Source organism: Lactuca sativa, chromosome 7 (assembly GCF_002870075.4).
Source record: "Lactuca sativa cultivar Salinas chromosome 7, Lsat_Salinas_v11, whole genome shotgun sequence".
Lineage (NCBI taxonomy): Eukaryota > Viridiplantae > Streptophyta > Magnoliopsida > Asterales > Asteraceae > Lactuca > Lactuca sativa.
The window spans coordinates 165,804,854-165,822,722 of NC_056629.2; the positions used below are offsets into that span (position 1 = coordinate 165,804,854).

General features: G+C 37.8%; 1 non-coding gene across 1 annotated transcript; it reads left to right on the top strand.

Moving 5' to 3' along the window:
• Window positions 1–17,443: 17,443 nt before the first annotated feature.
• On the top strand, window positions 17,444–17,549 carry LOC111919120 (small nucleolar RNA R71). The gene has a single exon (XR_002859406.1). It is a non-coding gene; the product is annotated as a small nucleolar RNA R71 (small nucleolar RNA).
• Window positions 17,550–17,869: the final 320 nt, after the last annotated feature.

A 17,869-nucleotide genomic window follows, 5' to 3' on the forward strand; every position in this document is an offset into this window, starting at 1 on the left:
TGTTTTTGATGTAATTTGGATGGTCAATCATCAATTTTATGAACTTTCGATTTTCTCCCAAATTCTATGTGTTAACCCAGATTTTGAAGCCAATCCCACGGTATTCGTAGAATCAACGTGGTTTTGAAGAGATTGTCCTGGCTATTCTTTTAGAATCAACAGGTTCATTCTTGGTTATCTTTGTGTTGTTTTTTTTTTGCGCTGCATCAGTTGGTATCAGAGCCGAATTCCTGGTTCAAAATGCCTCCAAGGAGAAACATGACGCCCGCTAATGTTCATGAGCAAGAACTAGAAGAACGTATTATTGCACGAATGGAGGAGAGGATGGATCAAATGGTTGACCAACTGAATGATAGGATGGTTGAACTGATGAATCGAGGAGGGCAAAGGTCTCGAACACATTCTCAAGTGGAAGATAGTGAATTTGGGAACCTGTTCGGCGGTAGTGACGGTTCATATTCTGAAGATGATCTAGAAAGGCGGCCAAGGCGTGATCATAGAGGTGACAATAGGCGTTGGGAGGCCGGAATAAGAATTGATATCCCAGAATTCGACGGGGTCAGTTTGAATCCAGAGGGGTTCATCGACTGGTTGGCTACTATTGAGGAAGTTTTTGAGTTCAAAGAAGTCCCTGAAAACAAAAGAGTGTCATTGATTGCTACCAGGCTACGTGGTAGGGCATCTGCATGGTGGCAACAACTGAAACTGACACGAGACAGGCTCGGAAAGTCAAAGGTCGTGACTTGGAGGAAGATGAAGAAGTGTTTACGATCCAACTTCCTACCCCATAATTTTCAAAGGTTGATGTACCAACGGTTGCAAAATCTGAAGCAGGGTGCCAAATCAGTTGAAGATTACACAACTGAGTTCTACCAATTGATTGCCCGAAACGATATCCAGGAGACAGAGGAACAACTCGTTGCTCGATATATTGGGGGTCTACGGGTCCAAATCATGGACTCTGTAAATAGGTTTGACCCGGTATCTATTTCTGAAGCGCACCAACGGGCGTTGGCTTTTGAGAAACAAAGTCGTCAGGTGGGCGGTTCGTCTTCAACTGCCAATATTGAAGGAAGTCCCGGGACGGGTGGTATGGTACCCCGTGTTGTGCCTAATCAACAAAGACCGACATCTAACAGTGTTGGACCAAATCCTAGGACAACTGTTAGTAGCAGCTTGAAGTGTTTTAGTTGTGGGGAGACAGGTCACCGACAATTAGAGTGCAAGAAGGTCGGAAAACGTCATTTGTTTGCTGAGCAAGATGATTGGCAAAATGATGATGCCGGTGAAAATTACGAAGATCCCCCTGTGTATGACGAAGAGCATCAATGTGAATAGGAAGTTGTAACTGGAGATGTGGGGGTAAATTTGGTGGTAAGGTGGTCTTGTTTTACACCAAAAGTTGTTGGTGATGATTGGCTCAAACACAACATCTTTCAGTCGACATGTACTATTTTGGGAAAGGTTTGTACTTTTGTTATTGATTCAGGAAGTTGTGATAACCTTATATCTGAAGAAGCAGTTCAAAAGTTGGCTTTGAAAACAGAAAATCGCCCTAAGCCTTACAAGCTACAGTGGCTTAAGAAGGGTGGCGAGGTCACTGTATGTAAACGATCCCTTGTTCAATTTTCTGTTGGTACCACGTATAAAGATGATGTGTGGTGTGATGTGGTTGCTATGGATGCATGTCATTTGTTGTTGGGCAGACCTTGGGAGTATTATCGTAACATAGATCATAACGGGTGGACTAACACTTACAGTTTCTTGTTTGGTGGTGTGAAGATAAAATTGGTTCCCAATAAGCCAAATGAGCCAGTTCCGAGACCTTCAGGTACTTTACTAACCCTTAATCAGTTTGAAGACGAGTTGGAGGCAGAAGGTGAAATTTTTGTATTGCTTGGGAAGGAAGTCGCTAAGGAGGTTGAAATTCCTGAGGCTATGGTTCCTCTGCTCAAGGAATTCGCTGATGTTTTCCCTAATGAATTACCTGATGGTTTGCCACCTTTACGTGACATCCAACATCATATTGATTTACAACCAGGAGCTCAGTTGCCTAATAGGCCACATTACAGAATGAGTCCCGGAGAGCATGAGGAGTTGCGACGATAGGTGGGGGATTTGATTTCAAAAGGTCATGTTCGGGAGAGCATGAGTCCGTGTGCTGTTCCTGCTTTGTTGACTCCTAAAAAGGATGGTATTTGGCGTATGTGTGTTGATAGCCGCGCCATCAATAAGATCACGGTGAGGTATAGATTTCCAATTCCTCGACTTGATGAACTACTTGAACAGATTAGCGGTGCCTCTATCTTTACGAAACTGGACTTGAAGAGCGGGTACTATCAGATTCGACTTAGGCCTGGGGATGAGTGGAAGACTGCCTTCAAGACTCGTGAAGGATTGTATGAGTGGTTGGTGATGCCTTTCAGTTTATCAAACGCTCCTAGTACATTTATGCGTGTGATGAACCAGTTGTTCAGGCCCTTTATTGGTAAATTTGTAGTCGTTTATTTTGATGACATACTTATTTACAGTGCTACTTTTGGTGAGCATGTCAACCATGTGAGGCAGGTTTTGACTGAACTTCGACGGGATAGTTTGTACGCAGCTATGAAGAAATGTGTGTTTATGGTTCCTAAAGTCTTGTTCTTGGGGTACGTTGTTTCTGGGGAAGGAATACAGGTGGACGAGTCTAAAGTAGCAGCTGTCAGACAATGGCCAAGTCCAACTACCATCACTGAAGTTCGAAGCTTTCATGGCCTTGCTTCATTCTATAGGAGGTTTATTCCAAACTTTAGTCCTATTATGGCACCGGTGACTGATTGTATGAAAGGGAAGACCTTTACTTGGACCGAAGCAGCAGAATCAGCTTTCCAATTAGTAAAAGAGAAGCTTACTACATCACCGATTCTTGTATTGCCAAACTTTTCTCAAGTGTTTGAATTACACACGGATGCTTCCAAGGTTGGGATTGGAGCAGTTCTAAGTCAAGGAGGACGACCGGTTGCCTATTTTAGTGAGAAGTTGACGGGGCCAAAGCTGCGTTATAGCACTTATGATGTTGAGTTCTATGCAGTGGTCCAAGCTGTAAAGCATTGGCGCCATTATCTATTTCATAAGGAATTTGTTTTGTTCATAGATCATGATTCATTAAGACATATTCGCAGTCAAGATAAGGTGTCACACAAACATGGGAGGTGGATGTTGTTCTTGGAAAAATTCACTTTCGTGGTTAAACACAAGTATGGGATGTCAAATCGGGTGGCTGATGCATTGAGTCGGAGGAGTAATTTGCTAGTTTCCATGAGGGTTGGTGTGCCGAGGATGGATGTCCTCATGGAGCAGCTAACGGTTGATCCTTATTTTTCTGTTGTTCTGCAGGGTATACAATCTGGACAGATGTCTGATTTTCTACTGCATGAATGTTTTCTTTTCAAAGGCAATCAATTGTGCATCCTTGATTCAAGTCTCCGCCTTCAAATCATTAGGGAGCTGCATGGTTAAGGGCATGTCGGCCGAGATCGCACTTTACAGTTGGTACAATCATCTTATTTTTGGCCTACAATGCGCAAGGAGGTGGATAGATATGTTAAACGGTGTCGAATCTGTCAGGTGTCAAAGGGCACATCTACCAATGCAGGACTCTATATGCCTTTGCCTGTTCCATCACAACCTTGGGTAGACATCAGTATGGATTTTGTGTTGGGTTTACCACGTACTCAATGGGGAAATGATTCAATATTTGTGGTTGTTGATCGTTTTTCTAAGATGGTGAACTTTATTCCTTGCAAAAAGACGACGGATGCAGTTAATGTGGCCCAGTTATTCTTTCGAGACGTCTACCGTTTGCATGGATTACCGTCTTCTATTGTATCAGATCGAGACACTAGGTTTTTGAGTCATTTTTGGCGCAGCCTATGGAAAATGGTGAACACTCAGCTCAATTTTCATAGTGCATATCATCCTCAAACGGATGGCCAAACAGAGGTTGTCAATCGATCCCTTGGTAATATTTTGCGGTGTTTAGTGGGTGATCATGTGAAGACCTGGGATCAGAAGCTTTGTCAAGCTGAGTTTGCTCATAATCATGCTATCAACCGAAGTACTGGATATAGTCCATTTCAGGTGGTCTATTCTGTTTAGCCACGGGGACCACTTGATTTGATGTCACTGCCTGTTTCTAGGGTTGTTCCAAAGAAAGTGCAGGATTTTGTTGGAGGACTACATGATGTTCATAAGGCTGTTCATGACAACTTGGTCCGAGCTAACTCCAAGTACAAGCAAGATGCAGATAAAAAACACAGACAAGTTGATTTTGAAGTAGGTGACTTTGTTTGGGATGTTTTGACTAAAGATCGTTTTTCGGTTGGTGAGTACAACAAGCTATCAGCTAAGAAGATTGGACCAGTGGAGATTGTGGAGAAGATTAATTCCAATGCTTACCGTCTACAGTTGCCAAGCCACATTCGTTGTTCCGATGTATTAAATGTAAAGCATTTGCTTCCTTATTATGGGGATTCTTCTGATGATGACCATGGTGCACATTCGAGGTCGAATTTTATCTACTCGGGAGGGGATGATGCGGACCCTAGTGTGGAGGATCGGGCCCTTGCGTTCCTAGAGGCCCACGATCGTGTGACTAAAGGGGCTTCACGAAAATGGCCATAACTTTGGCTACGAATCTCCGTTTCGGGCCTACGACCAGTCAAATCGAAGCTTGGAGCAAGGAGCACGTCTAGATAAGTACCCTAAGGGGACTTACCCATTTTTGAGTCCAGAAATCGCTTTCTAAATGGAGTTATGAATAATTTTGTTATTTTTCCTTAATTTTTGGGTTTTGTTTTTGGGTTTGTATTTGGCCCATGGACTTTTAGGGTTTCATTATAATTTATGCTTCTTATTTAACTGTTTTTGATGTAATTTGGATGGTCAATCATCAATTTTATGAACTTTCGATTTTTTCCCAAATTCTGTGTGTTAACCCAGATTTTGAAGCCAATCCCACGGTATTCGTAGACTCAACGTGGTTTTGAAGAGATTGTCCTGGCTATTCTTTTAGAATCAACAGGTTCATTCTTGGTTATCTTTGTGTTGTTTTTTTTTGCGCTGCATCACAACCCCCAACCATCGACCACCTCCGACCAACAGTCATCTCTGGCAACCAACCACCTCCGGCCATCAGCCATCTCTGGCTACCAGTCACCTCTGTCAAACACCACCATTCACCACCAAAATAAAAAACAGAAATTGAAAATTAAACCCAAAAACCAAACCTAAATCTAATCCTACATCTGAAAGAGATTTGAAAAATAAGTCTTCTCCCCCAAATTCCTGTTAACAAATCCCAGAAATCTTTTCAGGAAGGAGAGTTGATGGTTGTGGCTGGTAGCTCGAAGACCAAATTCTTCTCCGACCAGACCTCGCCTCACCCCCTCTGTCTTCTTCTTCTTCTTTAACCCTAGGTGACCTTAGATCTGAGGGTGTAATTTATTTCAGGAAAGATGGAAGGCAGCAGTGGGTGTGATTTGATTCTCCGACACGACCACCCAGAAGCGCAATTTAATCCACAATGTGCAAATCCATAGTGTGCAGATCTACGAACAGAGAAGCAAGATGAGTTATTTCACGAATGTAGATTTGCAAACCCTAAATTGCACGAGATGGCGACGCACAGGTGGTGATAATCGAACGGAAAAGACAATGGTGATGTTGGAGATGGTGGTAAGCGAACCTGCAAATCAAAGATGATCCAGTAACTCCGTCGATGGTGTTGTACATGTAGAGTGAAGCGATGGGCTTCTCTATCTCGGTATCTACGACGACGATCGTGGTGGAGAGGACAATCCTCTCTCTCTCCCCCCCTCTCTCTCTCTCCATAGCTCCGGTAATATAAGAATGAAGATGAACTGATGAAGACGAAGGTTGCGTGTGGAGGCAGAGATTAAGGGTGTGACAGTGGTGGACCCTATTTTTGTTTTTCTTTTAAATTGTCAATAATAAACAAACTGAAAAATAAATCAAAAAAGAAATGAAAAGGGTAACATAGTCATTTTATGTCCATCAGGGACGGTTCGAGTGAGAAAAAAACATTACAGGGACGGTCCGAGTTAATTTTTAAAAATAGAGACTGAACGTGCCTTTTGACACATTTACAAGGGGCGAATCGTGTAATTTACTCTAAAAGTTATTACACCATTTTCAACATATGATATCGTTTGCTCTATCAAAATTATATAAGAATGATAAAATAAATATTTCATTTCAAAACTTATATAATCTTTATAATACTTTTTTAAATTGTCATGTTTGCCAAGCCAAAAAGTAGCCTATAAGCTAGCTTTTTAAAAAGCTATTCAGACTAGCTTTTTAGGAGCTTTAAATTTTTTTCAAATATATCCCTTAATTAATTATAGAAACACATTCTATTAAATGTCATTTTATATCATTTTATATTTTTCAGCTTGTTTTTAGCCAATTTTACCAAACGATAATTTTTATCAGCTAGGTTTTCCGTTATCAACTAACTTTTTATTTAACAACTAGCTTTTCAGTCGACAACTAGCTTTTCAGGTAGTACGTCAAACATAGCCTTAAAAGTATATTCTCAATATATTTAATTTTTATAAGTTATATAAATTATCCAAAACATCCATTTTATTAATTAACTTTTAACAAATAACAAATATATACTATATCTTTTTTATTTTAATACTTTATAAATTATATTATCACAAAGTATAACAACATACATTTTTCATATATAATAAACTTGAATTGATTTTAATTTTATATCAAGTAGAAAATGACAAATGTCATATTAGCCCATCAAACTTATCATATTTGTTTTAAAAGGTCACTATTTCTTTTTTTCCTTTTTTTTGCACATTAAGGGAATGAACTTACATTTTACTGTTTTAAATTACCTTTATGTGACATGATACCGAGTTCAAAGGTAATATACATGCCACGAAAGAAAATATCGGTGCCAAGTCATTTAATGAAATGGCCACGTGTATTACCTTTATCTTTAGTTGTTTTAAATAAGCCGATTGCGTTCTTCAAACCCCTCGTCCTCATTGAAGAAACCCTTGCTCCCAACATAGTTACTGTAGATCGATGGCTATATTCATCTCAATCAAAGTTCATTTCCAATGTGTGTTCATCAGCAAACCTTTTTGCTACTCTGATGGTATTCATCATGTGTTTGAGAATATCGATTTTACTGGTATGTCTTATACTGAATTTGTGGGTTTTCTTGAACGATTCACACAAGATAAGTGTGACAAGCTTGATTATTGTCAACCTAATTTAGAAATCCCATAAGGTTTAAGCTTGATTTCTAATGAACTTCAATATCAATACTTTATAGACATTACTTATCGGTGTGGAGTACAACTGCCTGTTTACATGGACCATTTTGGTACTACTGTGCATGTAACTAAAGAAAATGAAAATAAGGACAATTGTTTTGTTATTTCAAACATGTCATTCGAAGGGGAACAAAGTGTTGAACTAACTGAGTTCGTGAGTCCACAACAGAGCAACATGGAAGTAATCTATGAAGGGGTAAGTCAGGAAAATGGAAATGAGGATGCCACAGAAGGTGAAAAACCAAAAGATGATGAAGATGACAATGTCCCAGATGTTGAAAATGACAATGTACCAGATGTGAAAGGAAAACCAATGTTTAATGAAGACATATCTTGGACGAAGCAGTTGCCAATTCTAGGTATGATGTTCACCAACCCTAAACAATTGAAATTCATGCTTTGTAATTATGTTGTAGCCAATGGGTATCAACTGTAGTACGAAAAAAATTACAGTAAAAGGTTATTGGTTAAGTGTTGTGATAGTGAATGTACATTTAGGATCTAAGCATCATGGATGAGTGAGGAGCACTCATTCCAAATCAAGTCCCTTATCAATGAGCATAATTGTGCCATAAATTTTAAGTTAGAGTCAGTTGTTAATTATAGATGGATTGGTAGTCATTTCACTAGGGAAGTTCTTGAGAATCAGAAATTCAATGTTAGGATGCTAAAAGAAGAAGTAAAGACTAAATTTAGCATAGATGTTAGTATGGGACAAAATAGGAGAGCTAAGCAACATGCAGTGTCTCTTGTTGAAGGTGCCATAGTGGAAACTTATGCAAAGTTGTGGTCCTATGTTGAGGAGATAAGAAGGTCTAATGCAGGGCCAACAGTCAAGTTGTCTCTGAACTTTATGCCAGATGGAAAAACTTACTTTCGAAGGATATATATATATATATATATATATATATATATATATATATATATATATATATATTGTCACACGTGCAATCACATGTGATTGTAACACTTCAATTCAAGTGTTTCCTAGTCCCCAAGGTGATTTCCTTGCATGATTAGTTGTATAAATACTAATTTTTATCCACATATGTATCATTATATGCTAGTAGGATCCGTTTGTGTTCAAGACGTCACTTGACACTTAGCATCCTACCTTGACCTATCACTCGAATCACTCACTACAGGTGAGTTCATACCCCCGTATGTTCATAGTTTTTACTGTTTTAGGGGGGGGGGGGGTGGAACAAGTCTAACACAAAGATTTTGTGTTATAAACAAATGGTTTCAAATATCATATCAAAATGGATTTTAGTAATCATCAAATCAAATGGTTTTCAATGATTGTATCAAAATGACATCAAGTCACCAAAATGAATTTCAATATATTAAACTTCTTTTAAATGTTTTTATAAACTTATATTTCTCCCAAAAATCATACTAGTATATATATATATATATATATATATATATATATATATATATATACATATATATATATATATATATATATATATATATATATATATATATATAAGATTTAAAAGGCTTAGGACTGATAACCCACTTTGGTTCATTTTCCTTGTTTGGATGTGGGATTACAAGTATCAGTTGTTTGTTCGAGTGTCATTTAAATTTTACTTATATATATTTGTATATGTATACATATATAAAAGTTAGTTCATTAAGTTTCAATTACCCTTTGTAACATGTTGAGCAAGGGGTTGCATTCATGAATACTCGGTATCAATACAAAAAGTACATATAAATTATAATAAGTATAATTTATGATCCACAAAACATTAATTCATAATTCAAGTATACTAAAATACTATGTTTTACAAGAACAAAGGTTTGATTCAAAACTATTCAAGGGTATACATCTTTCAGATACGTGTTGTGAATACTAATTCAAGAACATACTATCAATCAATTATTTCAGAATGATTGGGTTTTCATCATACATGTAACTTTTATATTCTTTTTATGAGTCATTTGATACAGGTTGTTTAATTCATTTAAACAATATAGTTAAAGTCCTGACATTATAACCAGAATCTCCAATCGAGGGTCGAAACAATGTGTGTATAAATCTATATTGGGATTGACAACCCTGCACTCAGACTGCTAGTTACAGTCAGGCATACATGCTTATGAGTGACAGTTGTTATCAACAGCTTTCGATGCATTCATAGCGTTGGGTCAGGCCATCTAGTTAGTATGGTTATAATAACTCATATAAAAGATATTAAAAATACGTTAGTGTATAATTAACTAAACTTAAGTACACTTTCAAAGTACTAGTTTATAAGTTACAAAACTACAGTATTGCATTACAATTTACAAAACAGTTGATGAAACCATGAACACTCTTGGATACAAGTTTACAAAAGGAATACAAATACAAAACATTGGTTTACAAACATAACAGCTTTATGTAATTAAAATTACTTTTCATATACAACATAAAATATAGGATTTTCTGGAACAGTTTACATATTCAAGAAACAGAAAACATTCTTTCAAACATAAATACTTATGCACTCACTCAACTTTATGTTGATAAGCTCTTTTCAAATTACTTGTATTCTCAGGGAACCAGTAGATAGGTACTCCCCATGCTTTTGAGAAGATGGAACTATTTATGTCTTGTCTTCTTCTTTTGTATAACTATTTGGTTTCAGTATACAATGATCAAACACATGTAAATACTTATACTTTTAAATACAGTGGTTGTTTGTACTCTGATTACTATAATTCATATGGTGTGATACTACAAATGAAGTCCTCCACCCCAGGACGTTTCCACCGTCTGGTTTGGGGGTGTGACATATATATATATATATATATATATATATATATATATATATATATATATATATATATATATATATATATATATATATATATATATGGTTTCATGCACTAAAGCAGGGTTAGAGAAGTGGCTGTATATAGATTATAAACTTGGATGGATATTTTTTTTAAAAGGAATGTGTACTGGTCAATTATTATGTGTTGTTGGAAGGGATAGAAAAAATCATATATTTTAACACCCAAATTCCAGAAGGCTAATTAAGGAAATAAAATCTACAATCAAGAGGCCAACTCGTCGAGTTCAAGGGTGAGAACTCGACGTGTTGGAATAATTTGGCACGCGGGAATTTAAAAACCAACTCGGTGAGTTGGGGAGGACCTACTTGACAAGTTGGATAGGGTTTGGGAAACCCCAGATCTGAGATTGTGCACCTTATTTAAACACCTTATGCTTTAGGGTTTGGCCTCATTCCCAGCCTCCATTGTCCTAACCCTAAATGTTGAAACCTTAAGACATTTGTGAGAGTTTGTGAGCCATTTTTTAGGGAGTGTTGTGTGCTTGGAGCTTGTGGAAGAAAGAGAAGCTTGGAGGAACAAGGAGGAGCCGTTGGATCCAGAAAATTTGCTTCATTTTCGTCACTTTTCTGGTATAAAGCTTGAACCTTTCCTTGTAGTTTTGTAGATCTCCTTTTTGGAATATTTTGCGTGGTTTTGTCCAAATATCAGGGTCCTTGAGAGTTGGACGTCCCAAATGGGTTAACACTTCAGATCTAAGGTCTTGAGGGGTTTTCATGGCATAAAGGTGCCAAATTTATGGCCATGGAAGTCCCATGCAACCTTTAGACCATCATTTTGGCCTTTAGGAGCTTCTAATGGCCATGCATGTAGAGAAAGCTAGAACTTTACGTGATATTTTGGGTCTTATGGTCTAGATCTATGATCTCATGGTCTACCTTGTAGTTTTGGTGGTTTTGGATTAAGACTTTGGCCTTTTTAGGTTAGGGTTTGAGCTTATTCTCTTTAGGAAGGGATTAATGGGTAAATTTGGAAACTTTACCCCTTCTAAAAGGTATTTCCAGTATAGATCTAGAGTATTGGGTTCATATCTGAAGAATAAAGGCTTAATGCATTAAGAAGGGGTTAACAGACTAAAGAGCTCGACGAGCTCATCAGCGGAACTCGATGAGTTGACCCGAAGTGTCCCGATTATGTTGAAATGGAAGAACTTGACGATTGTGGGTAAAACTCGACGAGTTGATGCGAGATATCATGATTTTGTGGTTTACGAAAACTCGACGAGTTGAGTCAACTTGGAGCGTTGAGGTGAGTTTTCCTCAACGCTCAAACAGGAGGAAAACTCACCCAAATCCCAACCCGTTCAAACAGGAGGAAAATTCACCTCAAACGCTGAAGCTCACTGCAAGAAGATCAACCTAAGGTATGTTTGTGTTGAAAATAAAGACAATTGGAAATGGCTTCTAGAAAATGTGCAAGAAGATCAACCTAAGGTATGTTTGTGTTCATTATTCCATGCTTTATGTGTTTGAATTGTGATCTAGTTCTAAATGTGCTTGTAACACCCGATTCAAAGTACTCTTTTAGTTTAGACCCTTGGCGTGTGAATGTTTTGTAGAATTGGCCCCTAGGGGGCAAAATTGCCAACTTCAGGAAAGTTGGAGTACGCTGGGCGTACTGGTGCAATTCTGGATCGCAGGTCTTAACCACGTACGCGGGGCATATGTGGAGTACGCATGGCATACGTGGGCATGAGTGAAACCCTATTTTTTAGGGTTTGCACCATATTTAAACCTTATGATAGCCATATTTGGTCATGTTTAGACAGCCTCCACCTTCCTCTGCCAAGAAATCGAAACCCTAGTGTGTTTTTATGAGTTTTGAGCCTTAAAGAGTGTTTATTGGTGGTTTGTGAAGGAGAAGAAGAAGAAGTGGATCACTTGGAGAGGTGTCTTGAGCTTGAACATTTGGGGTCAGCTCATCAGTTGCAAGCTTTTTGAGGTAAAAAGCTCACATCTTGATGATCCATGATGTTAGATCTAGTTATGTTGTTATTTTATGCATGTTGAGTCCTTAGAGTGATTAATGAGATTCTTGATTCACTCAAGAAGTATTGGTGTTAGATCTAGACTTGTTTTGGTCCCCTTGTTCATGAAAATGCAAGATTTATGGTGTATCTTGAACCATGCATGTGTTAAGAACTCTGTTAAGCTCTTTTTGAGCTCTTGATCCCCATGAAGTGTTGCATGTGTGTAAAGTTGCCAAATTTACGTGATAAGTGGTCTTATAGAATCAGATCTGAGAGTTTGGCTTGAAGTCTCATTGGATTAAGTGCTTAATGAAGTGGGGTTGGCCAACTGGGGAGTACGCTGGGCGTACCAAGCTGGTACATTGTGCGTACTAGCCCCAGAGGGTGTATGCTAAGCGTACAAGCTGAGTACGCCTCGCGTACTCAGCATGTGGGCTTCGGTTTCGAGCTTCTCGGTTTTTGGCCCATGTTTGGACCTTAGGAGATTAGGGTCTTGTTGGACCATAAAGTTTCTATTTTTGGGGTAATGCTATTATATTGGGTTCCTTTGGATGAAGGCCCACGAAGGGATTTGGGCCCAATTTGGAAGATTGGGCCATAATTGGGCTTTGGGTGACCATTTTGGAATTGGGCCTTTTTGTGTAGTTGGTTTGGGCCTTGGCCTTAGACCAAGTTTGGTAAAGGGTAAAATGGTCTTTTACCCTAGTTTAGACTGATGGTTATGGATTGGAATCCAATTATTAATTGGATTTTATTGGTATTGATAGCATGGGGATTGTCGGACCAACTGCCAGAGATTTTTCCGTGTGATTCAGTAGTTGGGGTGAGTCTTCCTCACCATGTTTAGCGGGTCGAAGGCACCAATGTAGACCCATGGTTTATTATGTTAGGGTGCTAGATGTCTGCGTGACTCTTGCATGTGTATGCGTTTATATGCTTAGTGGGTGGGGCCCAAAGGTTATTATGTATGTTATTACTTGTTATACTTACATGTTTGTATGCTGGGCGGGGCCTGTTGTGCGAGTTAGGGCAAGGCCCGTTATACTTAGTGGGTGAGGCCTGTTAAGCGAGTTAGGGCAAGGCCCGTTACACTCATTGGGCGGGGCCCATTGATTGACAAATCTGTATACCGGGCGTGGCCCAATATGTGTTTGATATGTATGGTATGCGATATTTTAGGGAACTCACTAAGATTTGTGCTTACAATTTTATGGTTATGGTTTTAGGTACTTCCAGTTTGAAATGAAAAGGGGGAACAACTTGATCACAACGCATCCACCTATGTTTTCGCATCCTGATGATTTTGGGATTGTACTATGATGACTGATCAATTATGAAATACTTTTAAATGTTTGAATGAAAGATAATTAGTGTTTTGTATGTATTAAAAATGAAATTTTTACCTCATAATTTTTGGGATGTTACAGTCCCTATGATGTAAATGTAGGGGATAATTGAAGCAGTGAAGGATTTATTCCCAAAGATAGAACATAGGCAATGTTCCATGCATAATCTGTCCAACTTCAAGAAGAAATTTCTTGGGGCTCAATATGAGAAACTGTTTTGGAAGGCTTTTAAGGCAACAACTGAACCTTTTTTTCAGTTATGCAATGAAAGATATTTGACTGATTAGCCCTGTTGCATATATGCATCTTATGGGAAGGAATCCAAAGTCATGGTCCAGAGCATTTTTTCAAATAGGAGGGGGTGTGATGTTGTTGAAATGAGTTGTCTGATGTATGTGATGCATAGGATGTGTAGCTTGAGACAGAAATGCAGTGATGGGGACATTTTGATGTATGTCCAAACATAAGGCTTGCCATAAATGAATTGAAGATCCAACAAAGTTTTGTTCTTCTTTGTCACTCTTTTTCAACCATAGTGGCTCATAGTAAATGTGTTTATTTGTAGGCATTGGCAAGTGCTTCCTAGTAGACTGAATACCTTTGAATAAAGAAACTTAGGAGAGTCATATGGTGTTGATTTGGAAAAGAAAACATGTGCTTGTAGGATATGGCAACTGAATGGGTATGGTTGTGTACATTCAATGGAAACCATTTCTTATATAAACAGAAATGTAGAGGCATTTGTTGATCCTTTATATTATGCTTGCATATATATGAACACCTCCAAGTATCAATATGAAGCACGAATGGGATTGCAATGTGCCCCCTAATAGACTACATAGAACCATTGCCACCCTTGAAAAGGAAAGTACCATGGAGACCTAATATAAATAGAAAGAGGGATAGTACAGAGGTTAGTGGATCACACAACGTATCTAATTCAGGAAAAAAGATTATATGTGGTGCTTGTAAAAAGACAGGGCGCAACAAATCAACCTATGATGCAGTGTCAAAGCCCTAAAAAAGTCAGGTAAAAAAGAGGAAGGTTGAAGGTGAAGGTGGAAGTAGGAGTGCATTGAAGAAATGGAAGGGTCAAGCTCAAAGGGGAAATGGTGTGAAAAAAAGGAAAGGGTGAAGGTGAAGGTGGAAGTGGAAGTGGAGTCAAAAGGGAAAAGGTGAAAGTACGTTAACAAGTGTTGTGAATAAGAAGAATGGTCAACAAAAATGTATAATCAAGTTAAGGAAAAAGGCAGAGAGGATAATAAAGAAAAAGTTGGCAAAAAGGGTTGAGGGAAAAAACGGTGAAGAAGATACATCATCCAAACCAATGGAATTGGATTAAAAGTGTTTTGTTTATGGACTATATTTGTTAGGGTTATATGTCTTTCTTTCATGTTTGTTATGGTCTTCTTAATTTTGTTAGTGTGTCCTTAAAACACCAAGTAATGACATTAATGAATGAATGAATGTTTGTTTGTCGTTGTAAGACAAATATAGCAACATAATTTGAGATAACATGAATGTTTGTTTGTAATGTAACATGAATGTTTGTTTGTAATGTAACAAGAATGTTTGTTTGTGATTGTAAAACAAATATGACAAGTTACTTTGACATAACATGAATATTTGTTTGTGATTGTAAAACATATATGGCAAGGTACTTTGACAAAAAATGAATGTTTCTTTGCGATTGTAAAACAAATATGGCAAGGTACTTTGACTATACAAACAATGGTACAATCCACATAAACAAATCAATCAACAGTTAACAAAATAGGTGGTACTACGGGAACATTGCTAAATATTAACTGACATCATATGAAAACATTGGTTAATAGGAACTAGATTTCATTTTCTTCATTGAAGTGGCCATACATTACAAATGAGGTTATCGTGTTACCAAAACCCCCCCAAAAAGACGGTTCTAAAAACCCTAACATCGTCAAAAGTCACCACTAATCTAAATAACCAACAAACATCACCTAAAACACATAATCACCAACAACAAAACATACCCTAATACATACATATTATACTAGCAGATGAAGAAGTTAGAAAAAAGCAAACAACAACCTTCGACAACCCCAAAAACCCAAAAGACTCTAAAATCATCATCGTGCTGCCTACCGACATAACTACACCCACCAAAATCCCCACCAGAGCATTCAACGCAACCACAAACCCCGATGAACGACACCATTGCAACTCCAACAACAGTCATCACAGTCACGATCTTTTTAAATTGTGTTAAGCTCATAGTCAGTTGGTATGTCTAGGTCCGATACTCTAAAACCACCGTAGGAGAAGCTTTTTTCTGAGGCCATCTTCTCGATTTATAGTAGCCAATATGGGAAACTATTGAAACTGGTTGTATTAAGAAAAGGATATGATTAGGGTAACAAAGTGGGTGGGGAACACTCATTTAGGGTACCCTTCAATTTATAAGGGGGACAATCGGGGATGACTTGGCAAACTTGGGGATCAAGATAGGAGCAGTACTAGTCGATTCATGTTCCACTGTGGAGGCCACGTCACTAAAATATCCTTTAAAACTTTTACAATCGGTAAAAGGACGTTATTAAACAGTCATATGAGAGTTAGTTCCCTTAAACAATCATAAACTTATTAAGCATTGACTCAAAGTCCATATTCTTTTCGGGTGGTGGGTGTTCTTTTTGGTAGCAGTTGTTGCGTTTTGAGCACTATAACACTCCTATGGTGCACATGAAACCCTAAATGCTTTGGATCTATGTTTTCTCTATTATACATGCATATTTTCAGTTTTTCCAAAGCATTGTCCTAACTAGCATACAAATTGCTAATTGAATAAAACATCTAGTTAGATGACATACATTTTGAAGGACTTGTAGTTCTTGACCCTAGAAAGCTTGAGCACCTCAAGTGTGATGCCTCTAATGGTTCACAAACATCAATATGCAAGAGAATGATTTAAGAGAATAATCTATTTATCTCAAAGAGAAGAGGCAACCGATTTTGGTCTTTGGAGGGTTCTATTTATAGTGTTGGACATGCTAGGGTTACACTTGGTAAACCCTAATAACCCATGACTTTCCACTTTCTCATGCTCCATGGGTTTAACCTCCATGGACTATCCATGGATTAGTTTATCCCATAATCATTGATCATTAGACCACACTACAAGAATGATTGATTTACATAATCAATCCCCATATATTTAATTAGTCTCTTTTGATCACAAAATTAATAAATCAATTCTTGATCAATACTAATTAAATAATTCCATATTAATACATTGTACTTGTAATATCTTAATAAACCATAAATAACCTTATTCTCAAAATTCATCCTATCATATTGCACTGGTGAAGGCAACCCAAAAGGACCATGCTACAATCGGGTCAAGTACAAACCAATTATAATTATGGGCTTAGACACCAAATCCAACAGTAGCCTCATCCAGTTTTCCTGTGCTTTTCTTCCTTTTGTTTCTTGTATTATTCATACAGAAACCATTATTTCTTTGGCTTTCTCCAATCTTTGTCATATTTGTCACCACTTGAGTAGTACACATGAGCTTTTTTTTATTTCCATATTCATCCAAATCACAATCTTTAGTTAAGTGTGGCCCATTGCAATTTTCACACCCAACTCTTATAGTATGTATATATTGATCCAATTTCATCCTTCGCCTATCCATATTCTCTAGTTTAGCCATGATTGCATACATGTTCTCGTTCCCTCCATCTCCTTTACCTCTTATAGCATCTTCGCGCGGGTTATGATATTCTCTTGAATGTTTGACGAATTCTTCAATCAATTATTTAATCGTGGCCAGATTCTTCTTATTCATTGGAACTTAAGAATCAATAAGTTGTCTTATTGTTACATTCACCCCATTATATAAAATAGAGACTTCTTGTTGCACATTCAAGTCATGTTGAAGACAATTTCTTAAAGGCCCTTGTACCTCTCCCAAGCTTCGTATAACAACTCTCCCATTTCTTATTGGAAGTTGGATATCTTCTTCTTTAGCTTTGAGATATTTGAAGGGGGACTAAATTGTTCAATAAACGCCTCTTTAAGATTGTCCCATTTTCGAATAGTTTCAAGTGCGAGTGACTTCAACCAAACTTTCGCATCTCCAGTAAGCATTACTGGAAGCATCCTTAGTAAAACCGCATCTTTATTGGTATTTGGGACATTAAAGTAGTTAACAATGTCCAAGACTTCATCAATGTGCTTGAAGGTATCTTCATGATCCTTCCCATAAAATAGGATATCTTTAAACATGGCTAAAATATGCCCCTTGAGTTCAAAGTTGGCGATTGCTGGAATTTCGTATGTCACAAGACCCG